Source organism: Triticum aestivum, chromosome 3B (genome assembly GCF_018294505.1).
Source record: "Triticum aestivum cultivar Chinese Spring chromosome 3B, IWGSC CS RefSeq v2.1, whole genome shotgun sequence".
NCBI classification, from domain to species: domain Eukaryota; kingdom Viridiplantae; phylum Streptophyta; class Magnoliopsida; order Poales; family Poaceae; genus Triticum; species Triticum aestivum.
The window spans coordinates 225,426,797-225,449,349 of record NC_057801.1 but is presented as its reverse complement, the minus strand read 5'-3'; positions in this window follow the sequence as shown (position 1 = coordinate 225,449,349).

Genomic DNA, 22,553 nt, shown 5'->3' with positions numbered 1-22,553 from the left:
TTCAAACACTGACTAGTGACTACTACTGACATAAACAGCAAAACATGATAGTTCATAAGAAGTGTTGCTACACCACCAAAACGCACCCATCTGCAGCGCTCAGACTCTCGTGATCCAGACGAAAATGACATTCTAAACAGAAGCAACTATTACATAGTAAGAGTGACATAGACGAGGATGACCAAATGACAAGGAATATGCATAACAAAAGAAAGAACTACCCATCCAGAACCAGTAGCAAAGACAACAAAGTCATTCGAAGAGATGATCCAACACCATCATAATATGCAGCCCCACTTCTGTGACCAGTGATCCAGAGACACCAGTACTCCACCCTTTCGATGCAACAGCCTAATTACCTATCATCCTAAAGGCTTGAACCACATCACTGCCTGTCGTAATTGAGACATCCAAGGATCAAAGTTAGTTCGGATGCCTTTGTCATTCTTACCTTCTTTTGGCTGCAGGCTGTATCGTTGACAATCAGGGGAGTTTGCTCCCGAACTCCTAGGGCTCGCCGTGTAGACATAGTTTTCCATAGCAAATAGTGCCTCTCTGCCATGAAGGTCCTTGCCAACGGTGATCTCCTGGTTAATCGGATAATTGAGTATGAGAAATAGAGAGTGTGAACCAAGGCTGTTTACCAGCCTCCAACTAAAAAATCCTAAAGGCCCCAACAAGCTGGTATCCTGCTCATAGACATAACAACCACTGTCCGGATACTCATGTATTACACGATGCTTGTATACAGTGGGGTTTTTGCAATATAACTTTTCTGGCTCATGTGTCCGAATGATCATCAGTCTTTTGCCATCGTCTGATCGAGCAAGGAACCAGTTGTGCTTCCCTATTTTTGGCAAAGGTGGTGTGATTACAAAGGGCAGTAACTATAGGGACACTGCATCATATCAAAAAGGACATGCATTGTTAATGTAAGATCAGCATTGTTCAGAGTATGAGTAGGATAATGCAAGAAACAACATTGATATGTCCCTGTTGGAACTGGGAGGAAAATACAGGGAAATGTATACTGGGTTCGAAAATATAGAAGTGCCATGCATGGTTATACTCATGTTATCTCGCAATCGATTCTTCACAGGAAACTACCATGTCATGCATGTTATGTAATCATGTTCTGTCCTCACAAACAAATTCTTCAAGGTAACTAATAGACCATGCATTGTTATATACTCCTGTTCTGTGGGCAAAATTTTTGTGAGGATATTATTCTAGCCATTAATTGCTGAAGGGTGAATATAGGTATGTACACATGGTAAGCGTTGCAGGATTTCACTAATTCCAAATATAGAGTTCTCCATATGCACATTTACTTCCCTAATGTATGGTTAGATGAAACCAAAAATGTGGTGCATGTTTCTACATCATGAAAATGAGGAAACTAACATGGCCATGAAAATGAGGAAACTAACATGGCCATTGATACACACTCCTATTTAGTAGTAGTATATAGATTACTGTAAAATAAGGATAATATCCATATATTCCTAACCATCTGATCATTCAGGGTACAAATTGGCTGTAATGACATGGTCACAATCGCATGAATTAACTAATTCCAAATATAGCTGATTTACGGCATCTCTAATACATTGCCATAGTTCTACTCAAATTCTGCTCAACCAGGGATATGCCAATCATCACAAAAAGTTCAAACAGTGTCATGGCATCATCATTAACATGAGACGGAAACAACTTACACGCGCCGCCCCAGCAATACATGGTGCCATCTGCTTTGTCGATCGCGTAGATGATGCCATTGTGTTCAATAGCATCACAAAAGTGTGTATCAGCTTTGACGATGATCCACTGCGAGCTGAGCTGTCTCCAGCTAAAGAAGGCACCGGCGTAAAGATAGGCGAGTCCGCGATCGAACAAGGCAATTAGCTTGAAGTCTGCATTATTCGCATGTCGTGTGAGCACTTGGCAGATTACAATCTTCTGCAAAACAAGGTCCGTCCAACTGACGTGGTAATCTAGATGACTTGGACCGCGATGGTAAAACTCTATATAATCCAACGGAGGAAGGATAATCTCATGGGAGGTCTGGAAGTTCACAAGCACCAGCTTTTTACCGTCTTCTCTGAAGGCAGCCATCTAGTGGGAGTTCATGCCAACCCAGTACATACCTGCCAAGAAGTTTTGGGCGATGGTGATCGGATCGAAGTCGAGGGAAATGATGTACGGCGACCCACTACATACCTGCAAAGAAGTTTTGGCTAATGGGGATCAGATTGAAGTCGAGGGGCATCATGTGCGCCTCCGTATCATGGTGAGCCAATCTCGCAAGACCAGATAGCAACAAGCAGGGTGTCTTGAAAAGCTTAGGCCACACTTCGACGATGGTCGTGTGCATGTCCCTCGAGCATGCAGCCATCCGCAGGGCGCTCAACATATCCATACATGAACAACATAGGTCGAGGATATCACTGGGGAGATTTCTCCAATCGCGGCTCATATGGATGTTGCACGGTTCACGTTCGGCCATGGTAGAGTTTGGAAGGTGGTGTTTTTTGGGGGCTTGATTTACGGGGGAGAAGGCTGTTGGTGCTGGAGCGGCTAGCGAGGGAATAGTGGTACTGGGCGAGGCAAGTGAGGCGACGGTACACGGGGGCACAGTGAGATGGAGACAGAGACGGAGAAGAAGATGGAGATGGAGTGGTTCTATGGGAGGGGAGAGGGAGACGAGGCGAGGCGCCAATGTGCTGTACAGCGGCGATGACAGACTGCACAGTGCACAGGGTGAGGCTGACTTTGGTAACCCGAACACGCCGCCTGGACTAGTGTCAGGCGCAGGGTGTTGTCACTTCACTGTGAGGACCGGATGAATAGTATTTTGACCATCAAGTGTACCACAGTTGTACTACTACTACTACTACTACTACTACTACTACTACTACTACTACTACTACTAGTACTACTACTACTACTACTACTACTAGGAACATGAGTACTCCAGTATTGTATAGCGGAAATAGGTCTCCCATGCTAGCATGCCTGTTCACTTCATCGTTCAGGTATCATCCATATTGCGAGCAGAACCAAATTCTTGTGCATGCCCAATCAACGCCCTGCCGCGATGCATGCAGTGGTCGTTCTGGTGCATCAAGGACGGCATGCAGATTGTTCCACACTTGAGAAGAGGAAAAATGGAAAGGTTGAACACGGCAACAGAGGAAGAGAATGCTGGCTAATGAGGCTGGGAGGGGATCAAGCAAGAAGTTAATGCTCCACGCCTAAAGGTTTTGGGAAAACCTGATTTTCATAAGGTGACTTACTCACCTAAACGGAGGGAGTATTCCTTAACCAGAGAATGTTGTGTCTCCCACTCACGTGCCAATATCCATCTGAACCAGCTACGACACATTTTTTTATCTGTTTGCATAGGTCCCACCTATCAGGAAGGATGGGCACGTACATGAACAGGTACGACTCATCAGTCTACCCGCATAGCCTTTTCATTTAGTCTACCTAGCCGTCTAATCAACTGCCTGCACGCCACTTCTCCCATTTACTTCTCCATCGGGAACCGATTTTCCTCGGCTTCTTCATCTCCCTTTCGTCTTCATTTGCATCCAAACCCCACTGCGTTCACATTGTTTTAACCTCTTTAAATAATCATCGACTACTTCAGTTAGACTATCCATCTAATCCTAATTCTCCAAACCATAGCCCTCCGTTCCAGCGGTTCCAAATGGCGAAAGAGATCGAGATGCAGGTTTTTAGCGTCCAACATGTCCTAGTCGAAGGCTCGATGAGCATAGTTGCCACTGTCACCGTCCACCCAAGGTTTTTTGACAGTGGATCAACAATGTATCCAACTCCCTCGAAAAGGTAGAGACGAGGGTCATCGGTCTCGACGCAGAGTACACGGAGCGTGCCCCTGGGAAGGTCCAACGCGCCGTCGTCCTTCAGCTGTGCCTCGAAGATGATGTTTTTGTGTACCACATCATACACTCGCCCGCCATACCAGGTGAGCTTCATGGTTTCTTGTCTCGGGAGGACGTGTACTTCTGTGGGGCAGCCATCGAAGGGGATAAACAGAAGCTGGAGCCATACAACCTTGATTTGAAAAGCATCGCAGACCTACAGACGAGAATCAAAATTCCTGTAAAAGATTGTGATAAACAGACACCATCCCTATTCGACGTAGCCAATTTTGTGCTTGGTACAAATCTTTAGAAGGGTGACGAGACGGTGGCATCAAGGTTGTCTGGATGGGAGAGTTATCCCTTGATGTACGAGCGGATAAAATATGCTGCCCTCGATGCCCGTGTGAGTTTCGAGATAGCTGCAAGGTCCAAAGAGCTTGTTGCGAAGCCGTCTCCCACAGAAAATGAGAACCCACAGAAGAAGAAGAAGAAGAAGAAGAAGAAGAAGAAGAAGAAGAAGAAGAAAATGCTGCACCAGCAGGAGGGCATTATGGATGGATGAACTATTTCCTCTCTTGTAAAAAAAAATTATTCCCTCTCGGTGTATAATGATATAGATGGACTATTTCGATGGTGTGCATGTCTTTGGAACAGAGTAGTAGCTTGGGTACGCTTGACTATAAGGAACTATTTATCCGCATATATAGCTTTCTCCGCTACTCCTTCCAGTGATCGGTATGCAGTGCATGTGTCCGTAGACATGACAACTTGTCCATGGAAGTTCAACTATGGCGACCATCACATTTTATCTCGCGATTCCGACGACGCCTCTCCAACCCACGGCACCACGTCCCCCGACATGCGCCTCACCCCTCTCGGCCACACCACCCCTCTGCCTTTGTGTGCATGACATGTGGGCCACCTAAAATGCGGCGAGCATCAAGTTTCTACCACAGCCAAACACGATTCCCACCACGCCGCTCGAACCCATGACACCACATGTCCCCCGACCTGCGGCTCACCCCTCTTGGCCCCACTGCCCCTCTGCCTTCAGGAGCATTACATGTGGACCAGTCACCTATCGATCCACATGTTATTGACTCAAAGGTAGGTGTAGTAAGGCGCTTAAGCTCAGTCCCGACGGCCCTGAGAGGGAAATGTAACTCCTGCGCCAGGTCTTGTGGTGCTACCGCTGCACAAACTTGTGCCAAACTCGAGATTTGTTTCTTTAGTATACATGCACACAACAATTTAATGGACAATGTAATCTCAACATGTGATGGGGAGCTCTAAATTTGAATTTTAAACTTATAAAATGAAAAGATTCAAAACAAATAAACTGGGAGAGAGGGAGTATATCGTAGGATGTGTCCCATATAAAATAAGTCCCCTGGTTTGTCACCGTGAAGATGCGGTTAGAAAGGAGCACAACGTCTTCGTACTCGAACGACAACAAATCGGCCTTAGACAGCATGGTCCGCCTTTGACCGCCATGTGCAAGGTTCGTGCTATCTTATTCAATCTCACCGTGGTTCCATTGTACCAATTCATGTGGTGGCCCGTTGCATGGCTGATCCCAATGTTGGACAAAGGTTCTATGGGAACGGTGTCACCATTGTAAATGTTGTGCAAATTGATGTTGGTACGCTCCTGTACATATGCAAGCCAATCTCCACTCGCACCGAGCCTAACCTGTGAAACAGTGGGCAGGGGGAGAATTAGGAAATGGACACGAAAGTAGTCTTTAGAATGCATTTACTACATGATCAAACTCATCTTACCTGCTCATCAAAGGAAATCCGAGTGCCCCTTAACGTCGTCTTCTCAAGGGGCGTCAACTTGCAACTATGGCCACGCCACGCTGGAGAGACCACCAAGGAAACATCCTCGTGTGTTCCACGGAACATCAAGATGCATTTGTATGAGTAGTTTATCTTGTGAGAGAAAAGGATGAATGAGGGAAGGCCTCTAGAGATAGAGATAGACACCACTACTACCAATGTGCTGGCCCGTGCGTTGCAATGGATCCAAAGTAGTAGAATAATACTTGTTCACGTGCTAGAAATATAAACACTCTAGTTTTGATATACATGTGTCAGCAGACATGACAGCTTGTCCATGGAAGTTGAACCACGGACACTATCACGTTTCTTGTTTCTACCACTGCCACACCCACACGCGATTCCCACGATGCTGCTCCAACCCACGGCACGACGTCCCCCGACGTGGACATGGATCCTCTGACGTGGCTATCACTGCCATGCCCTGCCTTTCCTTTGCTGACAGGTGGGACCCACGCTTGTGGGTCGCACATGTCAGTGACAGAATGGTAGGATTGTTCGCGCCAGGGGATCCTCATCCCCCCAACAAGCCCCTCATACCTCTCGGCCCCACCGCTCCTCTGCCTTTGTGTGCATGACATGCGGGCCAGCTGAACTGCGGCGACCATCAACTTTCTACCACAGACACACCTGATTGGACGTGGTTTGACTGCTCCACTGCTGTGCTCCGATCGTACTCCCGCACCATCAAATTTTCATCCATCGGCTGTGACACATTTCGTCCCGGGCATCAATCCTCAGCTGGAGTACTTCTGTACTACAGGTAGTACCCGCCCGTGTGGCCATCTACGCCTTGTAACGCCCCGACGCCCAGCTGTGGCACCCTCACCACGGCCACGCCACCACCAGCCGGTTCATCTCGAACGAGTGAGTCGCGAACCACACCACCACCATGAGAATGACATGTGGGCCATCCGCATTTAAGGTCCACATGTCATTGACTCATAGGCCGGGCACTAAGCCACTTAAGTTCGGTCCCGTGGGCCCCGGGAGGGAAATGTAACTCCTGCAGCAGGCCTTGTGGTGCTCCCACAGTACGAGCTTGTGCCAAAACTGGAATTTGTTTCTTACTACTACCAACTAGTACTATTAAGGTACACGTGCATTGCACGCATGAGATTCTAGTGGTTTGTGCATTACACTTCTACATGTGGAGTTTTCTAGATTCTACATGTGGCAAAATCTGGTGGAATGTAGATCATATCCAACGGCAAGTAGTGCTCGGTTTTGCCATCTTTGTACCGTCGAATTGGCTTCATCCAACAACCAACTTTCAAAGTTATTCACACACTATATAGGAGTATAGATATATAAATGTTTGGTTTCCAGCCTAAGGTTGCCACGCCTAAGCTTAGGCGTGACACAATATCTTAGGCATTTGTTTGGTTCATTGCTACACTTGTGGCTTGCCACACTTTTCTAGCTACATGGTCCACATGTCATAGACTCAACTTCTTGCCAAATCTTGCCACACTTGTGTTGCCCATTTTGTTAGCCACATTTTTTGTGGCAGACACAGGGGTTGTTTGGTTTTAGGCCTAGCAATCACACTATCATACAATGTTGCCAAACTTGCCTAATGTTAGGGGTTGTTTGGTTAGTAGGGCTGTTTGAATTGTGACTATCTTTGCCATATATTACCACATGATTTTAGCCACACTTGCCACACTTGCCTTAGTTGAGTTGCTTTGGTCATGTTTGGTTTGCAGCCTAAGGCTGCCACACCTAAGCTTAGGCACGCCACAATATTTAGGCATGTGCTTGGTTCATTGTCACACTTGTGGCTTGCCATACTTTTCTAGTTACATGCTCCACATGTCATAAACTCAACTTCTTGCCAAACCTTGCCACACTTGTGGTGGCCATTTTGTTAGCCACACTTTTTGTGGCAGCCGCACTTTGCCTAAGCTTAGTTGTGGCAAAGTTAGTCATGAACCAAACAGGCCCTTTGTTAGCCACACTTTGGCTTGCCTAAGGGAATCTTGCCACACAGTTATTAGGCCTGTTTGGTTTGTGACTAACCTTGCCAAAGATTGCCACACCTAAAGTTAGGCAAGTTTGACCAACTTAGGTGAGTGTTTGGTTCAAGCCACATCTTAGGCAAGCCACACTTGGGCCCCACATGGCATACACATAAGAAATGTGGCAAGATTCCCTTAGGCTTGTCAACTTGTGGCTCTCATTTTGATGAACTAACCTTAGGCAAGCTTGGCAAAAATGTGTGGCAAAGTGTGGCAATGCTAGGCCTAGAACCAAATAGCCCATTTGTGTCTATGACATGTGGGGCTCACTGCTCATAAAAAAATCTTTGCCTTAGGTGTGGCTAGAACCAAACACCTACCTAACTTGGTCAAACTTTCCCAAGGTTAGTTGTGGCAAAGTGTGGCAATGTGTGGCTAGGAACCAAACAACCACTAAGATTGCCAAAGATTGCCACACGTAAGGTTAGGAAAGTTTGATTAACTTAGGTGAGTGTTTGGTTCAAGCCACACCTTAGGCAAGCCACACTAAGGCCCCACATGACATACACACAAAAAATGTGGCAAGATTCCCTTAGGCTTGCCAACTTGTGGCTCTCATTTTGAAGAACTAATAACTTTTCCTAAGCTTAGTTGTGGCAAAGTTAGTCATGAATTAAGTTCAACCATGGAGTCTTCTAGATTATACATGTGGTAGAATCTGGTGGATGATATCCAACGACCAGTAGTGCTCGGATTTGCCATCTTTGTACCGTCGGATTGGCTTCATCCAACGACCAACTTTCAAAGTTTTTCACACACTATATAGGGGGTATAGATATAGACGTGTCGGTCCATTGCAATGGATCCAAAGTATATCTATTTAGTGGAGTGCACTCTAAACACATTATCTATTTATTTTACTCTAACCTTTCGTAGCCATGCAACCAAGCCACATAAGCTTCATGGGTGCCCCCCACATCACATTATTCATACTACGTTGATTGAAAAAAAGATAAATCACCCAAAATAAGATCTTCCCGTTTTTTGTTCCTACGATGTTGTGACGTGCATGTACCTACTAGTTGTATAGTGGTAGTACTAGTAATATAGTATTAGGAGTACAAACTTGGTACTAGTAGGAGTAGTACTAGTACGGAATGCTCCTACTCTATCAACAAGCCCCATCTGACACCAAATTTCTTGGCTTCCGTGCTACAGCTAGATCTTCCCCTCGTTTCTGTTTTCCAACCCGGCAGCAGGCGGGGTGCGGTTTGCCAATAGTCGGTTTGCTCAACGGCGGTCCCACATGAAAGTGAAAATGCTAGGCAACACGCCTTCCCTAAGCAATGTGTCATCTCGGACGGGCCGTGGAGTACTCCCAATTCCCGGGTGTATGGGGGTGCAACGCGAACACGGCAAGCCTTTTCCTTTTACTAGCAATGTGCCCGTGCGTTGCGACGGATCCAAAGTAGTAGAATAGTAGTATTTGTTCACAAACTTGAAAGAAATCACTCTTGTTTTGATACTCCTAATATATTACTCCCTATGTACCTAAATATTTGTCTTTTTAGAGATTTCAAATGGACTATCACATACGGATTATATAAACATATTCTAGTGTTTATAGCAAGATGCCCGCGCGTTGCACGAAGTTGATGGAAAAGGTAAGCACAACTTATAAATTGACAGATGGAGTAGTAGTTACAGTGATGCATATAATTAAGCAAAGGGATCACACATGTCAGTATTGACTGGAACAAGAATGCAACAGCACAATAAGAATTAAGGCCACGATGATGCGATCGCAGTGGTGGTTAAAGAAGGCAAGAAGAAAGATGGATCCATGAACGTACGACCTCCTCCTCCTCAACTTAGTGCGCCGGGCCACCGACCGGCGGCTAAGGAGTGGTAGCTTTTGTGTCGTGGTCGAGGTGCTTCTCAGCAAAGGCATCCAAGGCTTCCAGCCGGTTGAGGAAGGCCAACGTCGTAGCGTCCTCGCTGGCCTTTTAGATACCTATGTACACGGTTTGCTCATACACGTGGATGTGTAGGTCGACGAATTCTTGCAGGGCGAGGCGCCTCGCGGCAAGCGCGACCTCCTGGTGGACATTCTTCATGGCGTCGACGGGCAGTCGTAGGGCCACCAGTGCTTGAAAGAGGTTCTGGCCATGGAGGCCGATTAGGGTGGCAATCAATGAGAAGCCCAGGCGCGTGGGCTGGAGGAGTACGGCGATGTCGTCCGCAAGCTTCTTGAGGACGGTGAACTTGTTGCTGGTGGCAACGATCATCTGGTCCAACTGAGAATCGTAGTTGGCGTCGACGGCGGCCATCCACCAGCCGGTCTCCAACACCGTCTAGAGACGATCCTCGGCGCCATGCCGCAGGCCAGCGTCGTGGACCATCCAGCACAGCCGCTGGCCGCTCACGCGCATTGCCGCTATGGGTCTGGAGTGAGCTCTTTTGCGCTTAGTGTAGGTGCTTAGGCAAATGCTTAGGTGCATACGATGTGGTAGATGCATTGGAATGGAGGGGCGCCTTTATATGAGGGCAATGAGGGCAAACTGCGTTGCATTCACATCATGCAGCCTCTTTTCCCAGACCTCCTCCCATTACTTCCCTCATGCATTAATTGAAGGAGGATGCATTGGCCGTTCAACATTTCGGGAACCGCTACTCCCTCCCTCGTCTGCACTAAAGCCGTATCGAGAACTGCGCTGCCCGCTGTCAAATTGAATACTCCCTCCGTCTAGGTGAGTATTAAGTCATCTTACGAAAACCAAATAGTAAACACATAGGTGTGGTGCATTAACTCTCATGTTGTTTCTTATTTTTTGACATAAATAGAGGAATCAATCAACAAGAGATGTGGGGCTTGTATGCATTTAATGACTTGAGACTATCAAACATGACATGCAGTGGTCAGTTTGTTGCACGCAATGATATTAATAAGGGAGTACGTAGAACTCATCTAGATGAGATATAATTTGGTCTCATTCACTTTGAAAACAAGAACAAATACAACCCATGTCAGCACACACGCATCTTATAGCATCACATCCAATGGCTATAAAAGATGAATGAGACCAAATTATATCTCATCTAGATGATTTCTCGCAAAACTGTATTAATAATACTTAGTATCATATATTAGTATCATGTAGTACTTTATTTATTGCCATGTACAACACATAGTACTCAACTCTCTCTCTTTCTTCATTTAATTCTATGACACCTCATCAAAATTGCTTAGTTGGCATGCATGATATAGCTATGGTACTACCATTACAACCAGCCTTAGCAAATAAACATTAAGTTCTGTCATTTTCCTCCCCACCTTGGTCACCTAGACGGAGGGAGTATACTACGCGGGCTTTTCCTGCACGGTAGGCGGGGCAGTTCCGCCTAGTCGGTTCGACAGAGACGCGAGAAGATGAGGGAGTAGGCTGCTGCAAACGTAGGGCTGTGTGATTTGACAGCGAGTTACTACTGGATAGGTGGGGCCTCGTGATTTAACTTGCCATTATCATATTAACTGCGGCGCTACGACCGGCGTGAGTCTCCCGATTCTTGACCACCTCCATACAGGTGCCTCACCCAATGCTCCACCATGTAGTAGAGGCTAGCTCTTGCATGAGAGCCCACTTCTCCACTTTTTCCTTGCCTCCCTTTCCCCCACATATGCAAAAATGCCATGTAAAGCGCACTATTGTACTTACTTGCTCCTACAGGTGCTAAGCTTGCCACACGGGCATAAAGTCTGATGTGGCAAGTTAATCATAGAAGAGAGAGACTAGTTTGGTGACCCAAGGAAGAAACGGTGCTAAGCCCGTGTACCTAGGTGAAAAGACAATTTTGAATCTATAGCTAATTAAATGAAGCAAACTTAGCAACAAAAAACTAATAAGCACACCATTTCATTGGAAGAGCTCACTCCTTGAAAAATACAATAAATACTAGTACTCCCTGTGTCCCATAATATAAGAATGTTTTTGGCACTACACTCGTGTAAAAAACAATCTTATATTATGGGACGGAGGGAGTACGAAGAAAGAGATAGAGAGAAGTAAAAAACACTTATAGCCAACCTTATAGCTAACCTTGTTGTAGTATGAGTGACTAAGTGATGACTATGTATGACATGCCAACATTAGATAGCCTAACGCACCGTGTTAAATCTCCAAGGGCGCGACTGTCGGTTCGATATCTGGCGTATCTCGTAGTAGGGGTCTTAAGCTAGGCATCTTGGAGCGATGGTAACATGGACACGAATTTACCCAGGTTCGGGCCCTCTTGATGGAGGTAAAACCCTACGTCCTGCTTTTGATTTTATTCATATGGGTGTAGTAGAGAGTACATGTATCTACCACGAGATTGTAGTAATGAATATGAGATTGTCTATTGACTAGCCTGGCCTCGGTTTATATAAGACACCAGAGGCCTAGGGTTTAGGAGAGTCCTTGTCTTAGGTGCCAAGTCTTGTGGAGTCTTCCTTGTATGCGGTAAGGGTTGTCCGAACTGGCCCATGAGTATACGGCCATGGGGGTCCTCAGCCCAATCCAACTGATCGGGAGACGACGTGGTGAGTACCCCCTAGTCCAGGACACCGCCAGTAGCCCCCTAAACCTGTCTTCAAGTTGGGGGCGCTCCTCGATTCTTCTGAATTGTTCTTCACCTTCGGTCGTTGGTCTTGAAAACCGGTTCAACAAATCTTCCCGTCTTTGATCTTGAGGATTGCCGAGGTGACTCCGAAGAGTTTTCACTCGGGTATCCGAGGAGCTCCTTTAAGGTTCCGGCCTTTATCAATGCCTTGTTACTTGTATGCCATACCTCAGGTTTGAAGTTGTTCCCGAATGGCAACGTCCTCTTGCGTCCGAGCTCCAACGCCGGACTGCATTCGAGGTATCTTTAGCAGCCGAGCACCAACGCTGGACCGCTTCTGAGCTCCAACGCCGGACTATGTCCAAGCTCCAGCGCCAGACTATGTCCAAGCTCCAACGCCGGACTGTATCCGAGCTCCAACGCTGGACTGTGTCCGAGCTCCAATGCCGGACTATGTCCAAGCTCCAATGCTGGACTATATTCGATGTGTCATAGATCACCTTGGTTCAAAAAAGTAGAAGGAGTTTAGCCGAGCTTAATGCTGGAAATGCCCTCTACGGAGCCAGCCACTAGCGTCCGAGCTTTATGCCGGGCTGCTTCCGGGGTGTCTATTGTAGTCGAGCACCAACGTCGGACTGTATCTGAGGTGGTGCACCACCTCGGCCATGGGCTGATTTTTATGAATTTAATTCTGAATTATGCAATGTAATCTCTGCCGAGATGTATAGCCAGTGGACCTCAAGCTGCGTGTTGGCCTAATATCCGGGATGCACCTGAAGGAAAAAATCACTGACCCTAGTAGCCCCTGAGACTCAGGTCAATTCATAAAATTAGCCTGAGGATCAATTCCCAGCTCGGCAGCATACTTAGGAATGGAAACGCAGTGTGCAAAGTCCTCGAGACTCAGGTTGGGTGCGGCCGACCAACCTGAGGATAATAATCTCCTCAAAAACTATAGTGCGCTTTAAATTTTCTGCATTGGATTGCCAATACAGTAGCCCCCGAGACACTATTCGGGTGGCAACACCAGATCAGGGGATCGATGTGCCCTTTTAATATTGTAAATAATAAGCCCGAAGCCTAGTAGCCCCCGAGCCTTAATGCAGGCACGGGAGGCCGAATTAAGGATCGATATCCATAGTAAAATCACAAATTATGTGTAATGACTCTATGTATCCAAGTACTTTACGTCATTAATGCTCGGATCCGCATTGTACCAAACTTTGTTGACCGACCATCAGCTGCAACCTCCTCGGCCAATAGCCGAGGAGTGTTTGTCCTACTTTATGAAGCCTTTATGACGGTAAAGATTTACGGCAAACAAGGCAATCCAGTCATACGGTTTTATAAACAAAGGTATGAAGAGAGACATATTATATTATTGTTTAACATAAGAAACATTGTATAAAGAACATAGTCCCGCTATCAGTTCCGTTGTTTGGGTTGTCATGCTAAGCATGATCATGAAACCTCAGCTCCGATCAATGTGGTAGGAAAATACTGAGGATTTAGTTCGGGGAAAGATTCCAAACTCTGTGGTCTAAATGAACCCAAATTTTCACCTCGGTTGCGATCATTTATAATCTGAAAGTGGCCCATCGTCGGCTTCTACCCTCTTGTAGATGCTATGCAGGGTGTTTCCGCAATAACAAAACAACCCATAGCCGACGTCTCGGTGCCCGAAGGCGGTTATGTTTAGCGGAAATGAGGCTATCAGATATGCGGGCTTTATAACTTTCAATTGGTCACAGGAGCTTAAAGTTGGGAGGCCAGCAAGTAGCCCCCTAGTTAGTGTTCGGCGACAGCCAAGGTCAAGCCGTAAACAGTTCGGCCAATGTTATGAATGGCCCGTCATTTAATACAGTCATCGGATCACTGACCACTTTACGCTTATTGTGACTATCAGTTTTCAGCTTTCTCCACTGAGGTGCTTAACCATGCGAGCTAGAAGCACAATCGCAGTGGTTCTCCCTTTGCACACCTAGCCGAACAAAGTGGAGCATAGGAGGCAAGCACAGGAGCCGGGCAACCCAACTATTGACCGAAGGCACAATTCGAAACTGATGCATATATAGCAATATCCGAGAATTTTGGCCGAATCTCTAAAGGTGTCCGGCGTTGCACTGTGAGACTTATGCGGAAAACACACAAATAGTTTAAAAGTGTCATAGGCTTGGAAAACCAAAAAACGTCAGGAAAAACTAGACGTCCGAATTAGATCAATTGTTCAGTGCCAATCAGAAAATTGGACTTAGAAAAAAAATGTGCTTCTGTCGTTCTTTAACATGACACAACCTATCTCAAGACTTCAAGCAGGTCAGCCTACGGCTTCAACCTCCTATCCCGAAGGCGGAGTACTTCTCGTTAGGCTAGTTTAGCAAACTTTAGCGGCTTTGAGAGAGAAATTAGGCTCCCCGGCTATTGACCGCACACTCGCGTCAAAAAAAGGAGTGATAGAAAAAAGACTTTGTAACAACTAAGACGAAGAACACCTATTATAAAACAGCTCACATAAATTTAAGAGCCCCCGAGTGACTTGGGTAAAAGAATTTTATGTATAATGATTGTATGTACCGAAGTACTTATATCATATCTGTGTTCACCCGACCTTTATACGCGTCTTAACCGACCGTCGGCTTCTCCCTCTTCGTTCAAGGACCGAAAAGTGTTATGTACTCCCCCTATCGAGAATATCGACGGTGTTTCCGATAACCAGGCAATCCGGCCATAAGGATGTAACAGACAAAGCGCGCTCAGGGAACTTATGCTATATTACCGACGAAGTGTAAGAAGCATCTTCGAAGAAAATACTACCCCCACCGATACCTTTGTTCGGTTGCTCACTATGAGACTTGTGCAATAGATTTCTTTTACTCATGAGTTCTGTCGGTGTCAAAACCGGGAGATCTCGGGTAGGGGGTTCCGAACTGTGCGTCTAGGCGGATGGTAACAGGAGACAAGGGACATGATGTTTTTACCCAGGTTCGGGCCCTCTCGATGGAGGTAAAACCCTACTCCTACTTGATTGATATTGATGATATGGGTAGTACAGGAGTGGATCTACCACGAGATCAAGGAGGCTAAACCCTAGAAGCTAGCCTATGGTATGATTGTTGCAATGGTTGTTCGTCCTACGGACTAAAACCCTCTGGTTTATATAGACACCGGAGAGGGCTAGGGTTACACAGAGTCGGTTTCAATAGTAGGAGATCTACATATCTGTATTGCCAAGCTTGCCTTCCACGCCAAGGAAAGTCCCATCCGGACACGGGACGAAGTCTTCAATCTTGTATCTTCATAGTCTTGGAGTCCGGCCGATGATGATAGTCCGGCTATCCGGACACCCCCTAGTCCAGGACTCCCTCAGTAGCCCCTGAACCAGGCTTCAATGACGATGAGTCCGGCGCGCATATTGTTCGGCATTGCAAGGCGGGTTCCTCCTTCGAATAATTCATAGAAGATTGTGAACACCAGGATAGTTTCCGGCTCTACAAAATAAATTCCACATTCCACCATAGAGAGAATAATATGAACACAAGTTCAATCTGCTGACGTATTTTGTGGCATGACCTCACACCACCACCAAGCCTTTACTTGAATCGTTTTTTATTATACCACCTCAGTGCGTTTAGCAAAGCGGTTCCCTTGGCACGTCTTGTCGAAGCAGAGATCGTGTTCCCCTCATTCTGGGATTCCCATCAATACGGATGTGGGTAACCCAACCGTGCCATTGATGGTGGCGCTTGGGAGATAAGCGAGTTTTAACAGGCCGGTGGGGACACATAGTCTTCGTCCGCCCATATATAAGGGGATAAGGATCCACCTTTTTTACCTGCGCCTTCTTCCTCCTTTGCTTATCCATCTCCGCGCACTCGAGCTCGAACGCCCAAGTCTGCGCATCTCGTCTCAACCTTCTCCAGCCATGTCCGGAGCGGGAGGAAAGTGGATGGTCTCCTCCATTACGGAGGGGCACATTGAAAAACTGCGCGGCGTGGGATACCTGTCCATCGACATCGCGTACCGGCTGCCCGACAAGGGGCAGCTCATCCCCACCCCCAGGCCCCATGAGAGGGTCGTATTCCTTCCGCACTTCCTCAGCGGACTGGGCTTCCCACTTCATCCCTTCGTCCGGGGGCTCATGTAGTACTACGGCCTGGACTTCCACAATCTGGCGCCAAACTTCATCCTCAACATCTCGGCGTTTATCGTCGTGTGTGAGGCCTTCCTCTGCATCCAGCCCCACTTCGGCTTGTGGCTAAAAACCTTGAATGTCAAGACGAAGGTAGTGAAGGGCGTCCAAGCGGAGTGCGGAGGCGCCATGGTGGGCTAAATGCCCAATGTCCTCTGGCTAGAGGGTGCCTTCGTGGAAACCATCAAAGGGTGGCAATCGGGGTGGTTCTATATCACCGAGCCGCGGGACCCTAAATGGGCAGCGGCCCCCGAGTTCAGATCTGGTACCCCCATGCAGCTCACCTCCTGGAAAGAGAAGGGCTTGCTATGGGGCAGTTAGGAGGAGCTGACCGGACTCCAGTCCTGTCTCCAGACCCTGGTGAACAAGAAGCTCAAGCTCGTCAACATGATCCAGGTCATGCTCGTCCGCCGGATTCTCCCTTGCCAACAACGGGCCTTCAATCTGTGGGAGTTTGATCCGGCACAGCACCGGACCCTGAGAGGGCTCTTCGACAGATGTACGAAGCTGCCTGGAGGGTGCCGATCAAGGGCGGAGAAGCCCCCACGTCTGCGACTGAAGATCACGGATTCAGCACCAAGCGCCCAGCCGGTGCGGTAAGATATGTTATCCTTTATGGGACATTTATTTCTTTAATAGTTTGACTCTATTGTGGGATCTAAAATTCCCAATGCCTTTAACAGGACTGGCAGAGGACGTCCGGACAGGTTAACTGTCCGGCTCCCCTCCCCGAAGACCCAGCGGATACCCGTTTAACGGGGCTACTAGTCCCGGCACTTTATGTGGTGCCGGAGAAGAAGGCCAAGAAGAAGGCCACGAGAACCCGAAGGAGTTCCCGGCGCCAGGTGGTATCGGACTCATCATCCGATGGCTCCGAGGCGGACTCCTCCCCTGAAGACGAGGAGGAGAAAGAGGACTCTCCCCAGGAGAGGGGAGAGAGGAAGAGGAAGGCTTCCCCAACAGGGGAGGCCGAAGGGTCCAAGAGGGGAAGGACCCTTCCTCCGGACAGCTCCGCCAACGCCAACGCTGGCGACGAAGGGTGGCCCTCAAGGGCCAAGCTTCCGGCAAGATCGTAAGTATCCGGATCCCTGAATAATTTATAATTTCTCTTTTGTGCCACATAGTGTCCTTCTAATGCCGCACACTACCTGTAGTCCGGCCGAGGATGATCTTCCCGCTTCATCGAGCGGGTCCTTGGCTCCGTCGGATGTGGATTCCATTCCGACTGCCTCCACCCCTCGTGATGCCGACGACGCCGAGGTGGGATCCCAGGAGGGGACCCATCGGGAGGAGGCTCCGGAGGTGCCGCAAGGTAGCCTCCCAGATTTTGCACCGGACTTCGTGCCGGAACCCGCAGTGGTTCCGGAGTTCGGCAGGCGGCCCCTTCGTAAGAAGGGCAAGACCGTGACACCGGCAGCCTCCGTCCAACCGGAGGCGCCGGACAACTTGTTGGAGGCGCTCAATGGGGCTTCCATCGAGGAAGAACACCACACTATTATGAGTGCGGTGATTCAGAAGGTTCAGCTCGCCAAGAGCGGGCTGACCGAAGCTTGCAGCAGCCTTCTAACAGGCTTTGAGGTAAGAAGTTTTAAAATATCTAATGTAATACCGCATAGACAGTAGCCCCTGATGCTCGGTTCGGAGTTCGGAAAGAAAAACTGGACTGAGGATCTAAAAAAGATATACGCAGGAGTTCTAAAAATTATGTCAATATGGGTTTGCAGGCTGCGCTGCTGACCTCTGCCGCACTGGCTGTGGAGGTCGGTGCTTTGAAGCAGGACCTCGAGCGGTCCGAGCACGAGCTCGGCCTTGCCAAGAAGCAGCTCGAGGACAAAGAAGGTGAGTAACACCGCATTAAATTTGTACCTTACAGAAAAGGATTTTGGTTGCAATAGAAATAACAAGGATAACGTGGGTACCGCAGGGGCCACGAACAAGGTGGCGACCCTGAAGGAGGCCGTGTCCGCGGCCGAACATAATGCGGCCGCGGAACGAGCGGATTGAGAGAAGCAGGAGGCGCGGGTGGCGAAGGTGCGGCAAGAGCTCTAGGCTCTCATGGAAAAGCATGAGAGTTTGGAGCGCGACTCGAAGACTTGAGAGTCCGAGCTTGCCTCGGCTCTTGAAAGTGCCACAACCGCTAAGGCCGAGGCCCATAAGGCCCTCCAGGAGATTGAGGCGGCGAAGAAAATAGCGGCAGGTAAGGAATTTTTCATGCAAAGCAAGCATGTGAATGTGAATTACCTGATACTTACCCGAATTCGGAGCTCTCCAGGGGCGTTTGCAGATCTGCCTCGCAGCGTGTCCGATGCTGCCGCATTCTACCGGGCCAAGGAGGGGAGCTCAACGGCGAAGGTCTTCTAGTCTCAGTATGCTGAGGCCGGACATCGGTGCCCCTTAGCGACCAGCTGAAGCAGCTGGTCGAGCTCCACAAGGTAGCCGAGCAGGCCATGAAGGGCCTCATAGTCCGGCTGTGGCCTGAAGAGGCCATGCCTGGGAGCTACTTCGGCCTCGTGCGGCGGCTGGTGGATGCGTGCCCTTGGGTGGAAGTCATCAAGCGCTCCGCCTGCATTGAAAGTGCCCGTCGGGCCCTTGCCCGCGCAAAGGTGCACTGGGGCAGGCTGGATGCTGAGAAGCTTCTGACGGACGCGCCGCCGGCGGGCAAGGAGTATCGTACGCCCGAAATGTATTATAAGAGTGTCCTGAAGGGTGCCCGCAAGATTGCAGATGAGTGCCCCAAAAATGTAATATTTGAGTAGACTCGCTATGTGTTATCCTGTGCGCTGAAAACTTTGTACATATGCGCTAAGCAACGCTTATTAATTTAAAATATTACCTTCTGTGCGGCCGTTTATCAAATCTGAGAGATGGCAAGTCGTCGGCTTCAGCCCCCAAGCCACGAGTGCTGGGGTGTTCGGGATAAACTTGAGCGCTCTTGTTCCCATTTTTGGGTCCATCTAGGGAGGCGCTCAACACAACGAACAAGCCAACCGGACTTATAATGCTCGAACACTCTCACTTAGCCATAGAATTCTATAATTTTAAATTTCGGCGAAGCCCCTATTGTTCGGAAGACCAAATTTGGGGCGCTATCCATGCCTGGGCTGGACACAGCCGGTTCCTCGCTCTAAGCGGCATAAGTCTTTAGGGACTCGAAAAGACCTCTCGAACAGCGACCAGCTCTCGCCTTATCATGACGGTCAGTGTCGGTGTCAAAACCGGCGGATCTCGGGTAGGGGGTCCCGAACTGTGCGTCTAGGCGGATGGTAAAAAGAGACGAGGGACACAATGTTTTTACCCAGGTTCGGGCCCTCTCGATGGAGGTAAAACCCTATGTCCTGCTTGATTAATATTGATGATATGGGTAGTACAAGAGTAGATCTACCACGAGATCAAGGAGGCTAAACCCTAGAAGCTATCCTATGGTATGATTGTTGAGATGTATGTTGTCCTACGGACTAAAGCCCTCCGGTTTATATAGACACCGGAGGAGGCTCGGGTTACACAGAGTCGGTTACAATGGTAGGAGATCTATGTATCCATATCGCCAAGCTTGCCTTCCACGCCAAGGAAAGTACCATCCGGACACGAGCCGGAGTCTTCAATCTTGCATCTTCGTAGTCTTGGAGTCCGGCGGATATTGATAGTCCGGCTATCCGGACACCCCCTAGTCCAGGACACCCTCAGTAGCCCCTGAACCAGTCTTCAATGACGATAAGTCCGGCGTGCATAATGTTCGTCATTGCAAGGCGGGTTCCTCCCTTGAATAATCTGGAGAAGATAATGAGAACCAGGATAGTGTCCGGCTCTGCAAAAATAATTTCCACATTCCACCGTAGAGAGAATAAAATATACACTTAGCTCAATCTGCTGATGTATTATGCGGCACGACATCACACCTCAACCAAGCCTTTGTTTAAATCTACACCACCTCAGCGCGTTTAGCGAAGCGGTTTCCTTGGCATGTCCTGTCGGAGCAGAGATCGTGTTCCCCTTATTCCGGGATTCTCATCAATACGTGCGTGGGTAACCCAACCGTTCCCGTCGCCACGCCTCCTCTATCGAAGGGGAATCTCAAACGGTCACGGAGTCGGCCCTTGGTATTTCTTCCCCTTTTTAAGAGGACCAAGGCCAGCCCTTGTTCTTCAGTCTCGCATCGAACCTTTTCCCCGCTCCCAGTTCCAACACCCAGAGCCTCAGATTCGAGCTCTTCGGATCCTCAATCATGTCCGGCTCCGACCTCTAGGGCCGGTGGATGCCCTCCTCCGTCACGGAGGAGGACATACTGAAGTTGCGTGAGGCCAAGTACCTGGCCTACGAGGTTTCGCGCAGGTTGCCTGCCCAAGGGCAGGCGGTGCCAGCCCCCGAGCCCGGTGAATACGTCGTTTTCGTATCCCACCTCCGCCGAGGTTTAGGTTTCCCGACGGATCCCTTCGTGAGAGGGCTCCTGTTCTACTACGGGCTGGACTTTCACGACTTGGCTCCGGAGTCTATCCTCCATATCTCCGCATTCATTATCGTCTGCGAAGCCTTCCTCCGCGTCATCCCCCACTTCGGCCTATGGCTGAAGACCTTCAAGGTGGAACCGCAGATGGTCGGGGGGCGTCAAGCGGAGTGTGGCGGTGCGACCATAAGCAAGAAGGTCGACGCCCCGTGGCTTGAGGGCTCCTTCCAAGAGGAACTTGGACTGTGGCAGCAGGAGTGGTTCTATATCACCGCTCCAAGGGGCAGCAGGCAAAAGCCGCCGCCCTCATTCTGCCCGGGACCTCCACGCCAACTGATGTCGTGGGTCAACCAAGGGCTCAACTGGGGGCCGTCCGAAGACGTGCCCTCACTACAGGGCCGGATTCGAGATCTCCAAGCGAGGGAGATCGACCTGATCAAGGTGATGCAGGTTATGCTAGTCAGGCATCTTCTGCCCTGCAAACGCCGTCCTCTCCGTCTATGGGAATTCAACCCAGAGGGACCTCGGATTCTCCAACACTTCATGGGTGCGACACCCATGGAGATGTACAAGTTGTTCTTCGGACCGCAAGTGGCGTGTCCGGATTTGGCCGAGGACGCAGGCCTAAGCCGCGATCGCCCGGATACTCAGGTAAGTAGCTCAGAGTCCGGACATTCTGTTTACGTGCCTTTCTAGAGTTCGCATCCTTACCCTTTGTTCTTTACAAGAATGGGTGGCGCGATCAAGGCTGATAAGGTGTCCGGCCCTCCTCCCAGAGACCGCACTGGAGCCCGTGCTGGTCAGAATGTTGGAGGTTGTTCCCGCAGAAGGGGGCAATGGGGAAAATAGAGGAGCTAATATTTCGCCCAAAGGGGCGACAAAAGAGGAGGGAACCAAGAATCCCTCCATTCAGGAGGAGAAGAGGACCGCCTCCGAAGATCCAGAGGCCAAAGCCCCTAAGCGCGGGAAGAGATCTTCCCCAGGGGGTCCGGCGCCCGGAGAGAATCCGGACGCACAATCATCACCAAAGGATCGACCCACCAGCGAGCTGTGAGTATAAAAGAGGGAATTAATTAGTAAGGAAATACCTTCATTTGTGCTTCCGTAGGTAACCGAAGTATTTATATCGCAGTTCGGATCTGCAGCCTTCTCAGATGAGTTCATCTTCGGGGGACCTTCTTCCGGAGATGATGGAGAGCGATACGCCTCCATCTGCAGCGCCGCCAGATGAGGCAGGCGAACCCGAATTGTCATCACGGAGGGTATCCCCGAGTCCGGAGGGGCCAGAGAGTTCGGCACCTACTAGTATCTGGCCGGGAGAACTGAAGCATCTTCTTGAGAGGGCGTCCATTTCAGAAGATCACCGTGCGTTAATGCGCATGGTGATTGGAAGGATTTCGTCCGCTGAAAGCGGATTGCGTAATGCCGCCATGAGTTTGCTGGCGGGATTTGAGGTATGCAATAATGACGCACCCCTTCATCTTTTAACAGTTTTGCATATAAAAAATGCGCCCTGTATAGATAGTAGCCCCTGAGACTCGGTAGGTTGTCGGAAACGACAGCGTGCCGAGGATCGAAATCTTGAAACCTCAAGTAATGAATACTTCCGTCCCTATGCAGGTGGCGGATAGT